Consider the following 11,224-nt stretch of genomic DNA (forward strand, 5'->3'; position numbering starts at 1 on the left):
TATTTTTTTCTGTATGTCGTGGAGGATTCGGCCCTTTTCTGGGAAGAGAGAGCATATTCCTTGTTTCCCTTGATCACTACTTTGGCCTCACAAGGCGGGGCACTCCAGATGAGGGCCCAGAGTGCTGGAAGCATCCTGGAAAGGAGGGGGGTAGTGGCTGGAAGCAGGAATACACACTGTAAAGACCAGACCCTTCAAGAGTTTGGGGCTCCCCGCTAGCCCCCAGAGCAGAGCAAGTGCAACCCAGGGACAGGGAGCAGAAAGCATCTGCAGCCTGAAAATGAATGAAGTATTATTAAGTAAGAAAAGATGACCCCAAGTAATGCAATCCTCCACTAATAGCTGAAGGGCAAGAGAACGTGTGAGGGAGGGGCCTTTTAAACAAAAAATTTATGGGATTGTAGTTGCTTTACAAGGTTATTTTAGTTTCTACTGTACAACAAAGTAATTCAACTATAGGTATACATATAGCCCCTCTTTTTCGGATTTCCTTCCCATTTAGGTCACCACAGAGCACTGAGTAGAGTTCCCTCTGCTATACATCAGATCAGATCAGATCAGTCTATCAGTCGTGTCCAACTCTTTGCGACCCCATGAATCACAGCATGCCAGGCCTCCCTGTCCATCACCAACTCCCTGACTTCACTCAGACTCACGTCCATCGAGTCAGTGATGCCATCCAGCCATCTCATCCTCTGTCGTCCCCTTCTCCTCCTGCCCCCAATCCCTCCCAGCATCAGAGTCTTTTCCAATGAGTCAACGCTTCATTTGAGGTGGCCAAAGTACTGGAGTTTCAGCTTTAGCCTCATTCCTTCCAAAGAAATCCCAGGGCTGATCTCCTTCAGAATGGACTGGTTGGATCTCCTTGCAGTCCAAGGGACTCTCAAGAGTCTTCTCCAACACCACAGTTCAAAAGCATCAAGTCTTCGGTGCTCAGCCTTCTTCACAGTCCAACTCTCACATCCATACATGACCACAGGAAAAACCATAGCCTTGACTAGACGAACCTTTGTTGGCAAAGTAATGTCTCTGCTTTTGAATATGCTCTCTAGGTTGGTCATAACTTTCCTTCCAAGGAGTAAGCGTCTTTTAATTTCATGGCTGCAGTCACCATCTGTAGTGATTTTGGAGCCCAGAAAAATAAAGTCTGACACTGTTTCCACTGTTTCCCCATCTATTTGCCATGAAGTGATGGGACCGGATGCCATGATCTTCGTTTTCTGAATGTTGAGCTTTAAGCCAACTTTTTCACTCTCCACTTTCACTTTCTTCAAGAGGCTTTTGAGTTCCTCTTCACTTTCTGCCATACGGGTGGTGTCATCTGCATATCTGAGGTTATTGATATTTCTCCAGTGTGTTTCTTCCAGCCCAGCATTTCTCATGATGTACTCTGCATATAAGTTAAATAAGCAGGGTGACAATATACAACTTTGACGAACTCCTTTTCCTATTTGGAACCAGTCTATTGTCCCATGTCCAGTTCTAACTGTTGCTGCCTGACCTGCATACAAATTTCTCAAGAGGCAGATCAGGTGGTCTGGCATTCCCATCTCTTTCAGAATTTTCCACAGTTTATTGTGATCCACACAGTCAAAGGCTTTGGCATAGTCAATAAAGCAGAAATAGATGTTTTTCTGGAACTCTCTTGCTTTTTCTATGATCCAGCGGATGTTGGCAATTTGATCTCTGGTTCCTCTGCCCTTTCTAAAACCAGCTTGAACATCAGGAAGTTCACAGTTCACATATTGCTGAAGCCTGGCTTGGAGAATTTTGAGCATTAGTAGACTCTAAATAGTTATCAATTTTATATACAGTAGCATATATATATATGTCAATCCCAATCTCCCAATTCATCCCACCCCCTTTCTCCCTTGGTATCCATATGTTTGTACTTTATTTCTGTGTCTCTATTTCTGCTTTGCAAATAAGATCATCTATACTACTTTTTCTAGATTCCACATATATGCATTAATAGATGATATTTGTTTTTCTCTTTCTTACTTCACCCTCTAGTATATCTAGTATGACAATCTCTAGGTCCATCCACCTCTCTGCAAATGGTACAATTTCAGAGAAACTGTGAGATTTTTTAAGTCATAACTCTATGCTAGGAACCCTGGAAGTTTATCTTCCCAATTCAAAATATTTTTTTCTGACTCAAAAGTATGTTAATGAACCTTTCATGAACCAGTAAAGCTGATGTGCTATGAAATGAGAATCTGATACAGCTGGAGTGAATAAGCAAACAACAACAGCAAAAAAAATCCCATAGAACTTAATTTTTAAAAATATGTATATAATTTTTTCAATGGAAATTAATGATTGTTTAATGGGTACAGAATTTCAGTGTGGGAAGATGAAAAAATCTCTGGAGATGGAGGGTGGTGGTGGTTGCAAAGCAGTGTAATTGTACTTAATACCACAGAACTCTGTACCTCAGTTCAGTTCAGTTCAGTCTCTCAGTCATGTCCGACTCTTTGCGACCCCATGAACTGCATCACGCCAGGCCTCCCTGCCCATCACCAACTCCCAGAGTCCACCCAAACCCACGTCCATTGAGTCAGTGATGCCATCCAACCATCTCATTCTCTGTCATCCCCTTCTCCTCCTGCTCTCAATCTTTCCCAGCATCAAGGTCTTTTCCAATGAGTCAGCTCTTCGCATCAGGTGGCCAAAGTATTGGAGTTTTAGCTTCAATATCAGTCCTTCCAATGAACACCCAGGACTGATCTCCTTTAGGATGGACTGATTGGATCTCCTTGCAGTCCAAGGGACTCTCAAGAGTCTTCTCCAACACCACAGTTCAAAAGCATCAACTCTTTGGTGCTCAGCTTTCTTTATAGTCCAACTCTCACATCCATACATGACCACTGGAAAAACCATAGCCTACAAAAAGTTAAAATGGTAAATTTCATGTTATGTATATTCTGCCATGGGCTTCCCAAGTGGCTCAGTCATAAAGACTCCATCTGCCAATGCAGGAGACACTGGAGACTCGGGTTCGATCCCTGGGTTGGGAAGATCCCCTGGAGAAGGAAATAGCAACCCATTCCAGTATTCTTGCTTGGGAAATCCCATGGACAGAGGAGCCTGACGGGCTAAAATCCACAGGGACACAAAAGAGTTAGACACGACTTAGCAACTAAACAACCACAACAAATACTTTGCCACACTGCAAACAATTGCAATGTACTTTCATTCATTTGGTACAAATGTGTCTTCTCACTTGCATCCATTAAATCTCTGGGGTTTAGGTAAGCTCTGGTTATGATTACCAGATTCTACTCTTAACTACTTACGTGACCTCGAACAAGCCCTCTCACCTTTCTGGTCTTCGGCTGCCTCACTTGTAATAGGAGAAATTTGCAAAGAGTTGCCTGTTACAGCTCTGATAGCCAAGGATTAGTATTTCTTGAGGGCATGCCATGTACCAGGCTCTCTGCTACACATTTTATCAGCATGACCTATTTAATCCTCACAAGGATCCTGCGAGACTGGTATAATTAGCCTCATGAGAGAGAGAGGACTCAGAGGCTTGGAAGGTTTGGTGACTTGTCCACATACAGCAATTGAGTGGGTGGAGTGGGATTTGAGCTTAGGTCTGTGGGACCCCCAAGCAGGCTCTCTGCTGCTATTCAGTCCTGCAGCAGGGAAGAATGTCAGAGCCAAATCACCACAGAGCTTTCTCCCTGGAAAAACTATTAGCTTGGAAAATAAGACCCATGTCCAGCCAGGAGCCAGTTCTGCGGTGCTTTCTTACTCCACTGGTGATGATGTCACAGCCCCCTCAAGACTGGAGGCTGCAGGACGGGCAAGCTGGCCAGATTGCTGGCTCCTGCAAAGTCAGGTCTTCACAGTTAAGTTTCATTATTTTCCCTGAAATAATTAAATCTGCCCAAATTAGATGCATCTTATTTCAACATAATTAAAATACATATGAGAAAACAAGACTTATTTTTAGATTATCCTCCACCACTAATACAATCAAGAGTTGGTCATAGACTTGCCTGGTGGTCCAGTGGTGGACACCTGCTAGTGCAGGAGATTCAACCCTTAGTCTGGGAGGATTTGGCACCACGGAGAAATTAAACCCAATGTGCCACAACTACTGAAGCCCACGTGCCCTGTGCTCTGCAGCAAGAGAAGCCATCTCAATGAGAAACTCGTGAACCACAACTAGAGAAAGACGGTGTGCAGCAACACAGATCTAGTGCAGCCAATAAAATAAAAGACATAAGTAATTTAAAAAAAAAAAAAAAAAAGAGTTGGTTGCCTAAGAATCAGGGCCCTGAAGCAGACAGCAGCTAACTCTCAGCTGGGCAATGAAGAGTCACTGACCTTCAAATATTCTCTAAGTCTGTTTTAACCATCATCTTTTCTGTCCCTTTTACCACAGCACTGATTAGGGCTCTTAGCAAGAAGCACATGGGGCATGTCTGTGTGTTACCAGTGACCCTTGGACAGAGGAACAGAAAAAAAAGGCAAGAAAATCCAGCAAAAGTGCAACTGAACATTGGCTGTCCGGGGGGTGTTGCCCAACCATGGCGTATTTGCATTTGTTGACTAAAATCATTGCAAATCAACCTAGGGATTATATAAAAACAACAACAAATCACAGGAACATCCGCATGATGACACTATGTAGACATTGAGTCAGATCTCTAGCGGAGCAAATCACTGTCCAAATTAATGCATGAAGCTTTGGAAGTTGAAGCCAAGTTGAGCAATCATCCTTGTGGACATGGAGAAAGATCTGAAAACAGTCATGACATCCTTAAACAAGAAGCAACCAAAAACTCAACAAACAGCCTGCGGAAAGAGTCTCAAGGATACACTACAGAAGCAGCTCGGATGCAAACAGCAGGAATCTAAACCTAAGCGTACCTTTCTCCGCAACACCACAGGGACTAAAGCACCTTACCAGAGCTCAGGGAAGGCTTCCCCAGTGGCTCAGTTGTGAAGAATCCACCTGCAATGCATGAGATGCGCAGGAAACATGGGTTCGATCCTTGGGTTGGGAAGATCCCTTGGAGAAGGAAATGACAGCCCACTCCAGTATTCTTGCCTAGTACATCTCATGGACAGAGGAAGCCTGGCAGGCTACAGACCAAGAGGTTGGAACAGTTGGATACGACTAAGCAACTTGACAGCAATGAAGGGCTCAGTGAAGAGGAACTGAAGGCTGTAATTAGAACTTCACTGATCGGCATTTGTTCTGTTGTATTTATTTGTGATTCAGACACTAAACATACACACACATCCTTCCCATTTCTTGGTATTCAAATATTCTCTCTTTTTTTTTTTCTATAAAGTCCATAATTCTAGGCCCTTTGGTATATCTTTATATAGAAATTTTTACACTGGATTGGATACCAATTACCAAGAACCAAAATCTGTTACTTGGTGTGGGTAGAACGCAGTAAGCAGCACTGCATTGGTTATGGTCACATAAATTAATCCAAAGCTTTGTGACTTAAAGCAACAAGTATGTATTATCTCTCACAGTTTCTGTGGGTCAGACATGTGCGTCATGGAGGCATACAGACTTATCTTGCTCTGCAAGGACTGGGGCCTCAGCTGGAAGGCTTTTGGGTGAAAGCTGGAGTCATCTGAGGGTTTGTTCACTCGCATATGTGATAATTAATGCTGGCTGCCAGCTGAGGGCCTGAAACTGGGTCTGTTGGTTAGAACCTCCCCATGTGGTCTCTCCATGTGGACTGGACTTCCTCACAATATAGCAGCTGGGATTCAGACAAGCATCCAACAAGAAAGAAACAAACAGAAGCTGTGTCTGTGTTAGGACCTAGCCTGGAAGTCACACAGCTTTGCTTCCACTGTACTCCATTGACCAAGGTGGTCACAAATTTTCAGCCAAACTCAAGGGTAAAGAACACAGACACACGTCTCAATGGGATGGATGTCAGCCACACAGTAAGAGGAGCATACAGATGAGATACATGCGTAGGGGTGGCCATCTTTGGAAGATACAAACTGCGCATAGAGAATTCTGTTTAAAGTTGATTTCTATAGGACAGTGCTCTACAATATAAGCATGTGATTTCATGAACGAGAGAGTCTTAGGTGGGTTCTAACAGATAACTGGGGAATACTTGGTGTTTGGTGACATAGTGGGTGATAGGATTAGAAAGGTATGTTAGGGTAAAATTTCAGGAAGTCCCAAATGACATATTAAAAGTGTGGTCTTGGGACTTCCCTGGTTGTCCAGGGATTGAGAATCTACCTTCTAATACAGGGGCCATGGGTTCAATCTCTGGTCAGGGAACTAAGATCCCACATGCCTCGGTGCACCTAAGCCCCCACCACAGCTGGAAAGCCTGTGCCTCGCAACTAGAGAGAAGCCCCAGGCCACAGTGAAGAGCCTGAGCATCACAGAGAAGGATCCATGTGCTGCAACGGAGACCTGGGGCCTGCTGCTCAGTCATAAGTCATGTCCAACTCTCTGCAACCCCTGGCAGGACTGTAGCCTGCCATGCTCCTCTGTCTATGCAGAGTCTCCAGGTAAGAATACTGGAGTGGGTTGCCATGCCCTTCTCCAGGGTATCTTCCCAACCCAGGGATCAATCCCATGTCTCTCACATTGGCAGGTAGATTCTTTACCACTGAGTCACCAGGGAAGCCAAACTGAGACCCAACACAGCCAAAAATAATAAATGTTTTAAAAATAAATGAATAAAATTAAAGCATGGTCTTTATTGCAGGGTCTCCGTGGAGGCACAGAAGTATTTTCAGCAAAGATTTCCCTTAAGGCCCTGGAGAGAATGGATTAGAGAACAGGAGAGGCAAGACCAATTGGGAGCTAATTAAAGTGGTCCAAGTGAGGTATGTCAGAAGGTTGGACAATGACATTTACCTGCATCTTTGAGCCACCAGCCTGTACCATCTGTCCATTTTACTCCTCTTCAATTATACATTCAGGGAGGACCTCAAATACTTTCACATCTATAAAAATTTTAATAGATTATAGGTCTTAAAGACATACATTTGATAGATTTGTAAACATTCACACAGCATAAAGCAAGTTGCCTTAAAATTACACTTCACTTCTTACATGGCTGTGAAGTAGTATAAAGCATTGATTTTGCTTATAAACCCCCACAAACTTCCACCTGCACCTTCATCCTGGACTTATTTTTACTGCCCTACTTAAATATATTACTCAGGTTCCTCTGTCCTCCTTTCCTGACTTTGCTTAACCCTTAGCATAAACCAAAATCACTGAGCAAACCATGGTTCTCTTTGTTGTCGTTCAGTCACTTAGTCAAGTCTGACTCTTTGTGACTCCGTGGACTGCAGCATGCCAGGCTTCCCTGTCCTTCACCATCTCCCAGAGTTCACCCAAACTCATGTCCATTGAATCGGTGATGCCATCCAACCATCTCATCCTCTGTCGTCCCCTTCTCCTCCTGCCCTCAATCTTTCCCAGCATCAGGTGCCCAAAGGATTGCAGTTTCAGCTTCAACATCACTCCTTCCAATGAACACCCAGGACTGATCTCCTTTAGGATGGACTGGTTGAATCTCCTTGCAGTCCAAGGGACTCTCAAGAGTCTTCTCCAACACCACAGTTCAAAAGCATCAAATCTTCAGTGCTCAGCTTTCTCTATAGTCCAAATCTCACATCCATACATGACTACTGGAAAAACCGTAGCCTTGACTAGGTGGACCTTTGTTGACAAAGTAATGTCTCTGCTTTTTAATATGCTGTCTAGGTTGGTCATAACTTTCCCTCCAAGGAGTAAGTGTCTTTTAATTTCATGGCTGCAATCACCATCTGCAGTGATTTTGTAGCCCAGTAAAATAAAGTCAGCCACTGTTTCCACTGTTTCCCCATCTATTTGCCATGAAGTGATGGGACCGGATGCCATGATCTTCGTTTTCTGAATGTTGAGCTTTAAGTCAACTTTTTCACTCTCCTCTTTCACTTTCATCAAGAGGCTCTTTAGTTCTTCATTTTCTGCCATAAGGGTGGTGTCTTCTGCATATCTGAGGTTATTGATATTTCTCCCGGCAATCTTGATTCCAGCTTGTGCTTCTTCCAGCCCAGTGTTTCTCATGATGTACTCTGCATATAAGTTAAATAAACAGGGTGACAATATACAGCCTTGACATACTCCTTTTCCTATTTGGAACCAGTCTGTTGTTCCATGTCCAGTTCTAACTATTGCTTCCTGACCTGCCTACAGGTTTCTCAAGAGGCAGATCAGGTGGTCTGGTATTCCCATCTCTTTCAGAATTTTCCAGTTTATTGTGATCCACACAGTCAAAGGCTTTGACATAGTCAATAAAGCAGAAATAGATGTTTTTCTGGGACTGTCTTGCTTTTTCTATGATCCAGCAGATGTTGGCAATTTGATCTCTGGTTCCTCTGCCTTTTCTAAAACCAGCTTAAACATCAGGAAGTTCACAGTTCACATATTGCTGAAGCCTGGCTTGGAGAATTTTGAGCATTACTTTACTAGCGTGAGATGGGTGCAATTGTGCGGTAGTTTGAGCATTCTTTGGCATTGCCTTTCTTGGGATTGGAATGAAAACTGAACTTTTCCAGTCCTGTGCCCACTGCTGAGTTTTCCAAATTTGCTGGCATATTGAGTGCAGCACTTTCACAGAATCATCTTTCAGGATTTGAAATAGCTCCACTGGAATTCCATCACCTCCACTAGCTTTGTTCGTAGTGATGCTTCCTAAGGCCCACTTGACTTCACATTCCAGGATGTCAGGCTCTAGGTGAGTGATCACACCATCGTGATTATCTGGGTCGTGAAGATCATTTTTGCACAGTTCTTCTGTGTATTCTTGCCACCTCTTCTTTATATCTTCTGCTTCTGTTAGGTCCATACCATTTCTGTCCTTTATTGAGCCCATCTTTGCATGAAATGTTCGCTTGGTATCTAATTTTCTTGAAGAGATGTCTAGTCTTTCCCATTCTGTTGTTTTCCTCTCTTTCTTTGCATTGATCGCTAAGGAAGGCTTTCTTATCTCTCCTTGCTATTCTTTGGATCTCTGCATTCAAATGGGTATATCTTTCCTTTTCTCCTTTGCTTTTCGCTTCTCTTCTTTTCACAGCTATTTGTAAGGCCTCCCCAGACAGCCATTTTGCTTTTTTGCATTTCTTTTCTATGGGAATGGTCTTGATCCCCATCTCCTGTACAGTGTCACGAACCTCATTCCATAGTTCATCAGGCACTCTGCCTATCAGATGTAGTCCCTTAAATCTATTTCTCACTTCCATTGTATAATCATAAGGGATTTGATTTAGGTCATACCTGAATGGTTTAGTGGGTTTCTCCATTTTCTTCAATTTAATCTGAATTTAGCAATAAGGAGTTCATGATCTGAGCCACAGTTTGTTCCTGGTCTTGTTTTAGCTGACTGTCTTAACGATGGCTGAACTATGATCAGGACTTCTAGGTAATCTGGGATAGGGGAGGGACAGGAGCACACCACAGACATCTCTAGAAATTTGATGAAAAAATTCACAGGGAGTGGGGGCATCCCCAAGTAAACCTGTCAATGAGAAGTAGCTTTAGCATACTGGTCTGAATCAACAGGCACCAGTGAATCAGCTGGCAGTCACCACCTGGATGAGGTCAGAGTGCTCATGGGAATTCTGGCCCCTGAAATGAGGGCTCTGTCTGACTTGAGGCTGTTCCTCATCTCTTTGAACTTCAGTGTCTCCAAATGAAAATGGTAATGAAGACACTTACCCCTGGCAGCAGTGTCCTGACATGCTGACCATCTGCTTGGAAATCTGTGTTCGCTTATGAGCACCATCAAGGCAAATATAACCTGTCCCCTCAGCCAGCTCTGCCAAGGTTGCTTGTACAGTGATGACTGGTAGTTTGGTTTACTGTTCAATTGCTTTATTTAAACTTGAATCTAGTTATATAAACACACCTCAGCACAATTTATAGGCTGGCGATTCTTCCTAGCATAGCTGGCTTGTTTTTCTTCTTGAAACAAACTCTTGAGTCTAGACTTTGTCAGGTTGATCCATGAGTGTGGGGACTGTTTATACCGAAACTGTATACACATTCCAGACACGTGCCTTGTTCCTGATCTGACATAAAGATGAGCCTTTGACTTGTAAAGAAACACTCAAGATATCGTTTGAAGTGCAAACGCTTATCTGTTACTAAAAAGAGACATAAAGGGTTCCTCAAAATTTGCTTTGCTGTGTTAGAATAGGCAGGCATTAGGGAGACAGTAACCTCAGATCAACATGGGAGAGGACTTTCTCATGATACAGGCTCTTCCACAATAAGAGGGGCAGAGAATCTCTAACTAGAGACTTTCTTTATAGGGAAAATGCTTAAACAGAACTAATTGGGACTTCCCTGGTGGTCCAGTGGTTAGGAATCCACCTGGCAGTGCAGGGGGTGCGAGTCCATCCCTGATCGGGGAACTAAGATCCCACGTGTCACAGGGCAATTAAGCCTCAAACTACTGAGCCCAGCTATGAGCTGCAGCTACGGAAGCCCACACACCCTAGAGCCTTTGCTCACGTCAAAAGAAGCCCCTACAGCTAGAGAGTAGGCCCCACTCGCTGCAACTAGAGAAAGCTCACACACAGCAACAAAGACCCTGTGCACTGCATCAAAGACCCAGCAGAGACAAAAATAAATAATAACTCATTGACCTTACCACAGTCCATGGGGTTGCAAAGAGTCAGACATGACTGAGCAACTGAACTGACCATCTTCAAGAAATGATAAGAAAGGGTTCAATCAACCAGATGGATTTGGAGGTACCTTTCCATTCAAATATCCAGTTTAAGATTTCTCCATAAGCCTAAAAGCATGAGGATAGAACTGTGCTAATGACTCAGTCCTACAAACAGATCTTTGCAGACAGTGCATGTGTAGATCTTGCTGTGGGCAACGTGTTGGGGTGAGGATATGTGTGCATGTGTGCAGTGCAATGCTGGGTGTTTTAGGCCAAGGCTATAGCCCAAAGCTCACATTTCTAAGCTTTCAAAATACAGATAAGTTGTGCTCAGTAAGTCAGTGTCTGGTGGCTGAGACTGGTGACTTACTCCTTTCTAGGGCTGAGAAAACAAACCTGGAAATAGCAGTTTACTTTGCCAGCCTGTCAGAGACATCAGATTGTAGGGAAGGCGATTCCAGTGAAGGACAGACCTCAAACAGTGAGGGAATAAAGAAAGGTCTTGGTCCTTCAGAAGTGAAGACCTTCACTGCGCGCTGACT

Source organism: Bubalus kerabau, chromosome 9 (assembly GCF_029407905.1).
Source record: "Bubalus kerabau isolate K-KA32 ecotype Philippines breed swamp buffalo chromosome 9, PCC_UOA_SB_1v2, whole genome shotgun sequence".
NCBI lineage: Eukaryota > Metazoa > Chordata > Mammalia > Artiodactyla > Bovidae > Bubalus > Bubalus kerabau.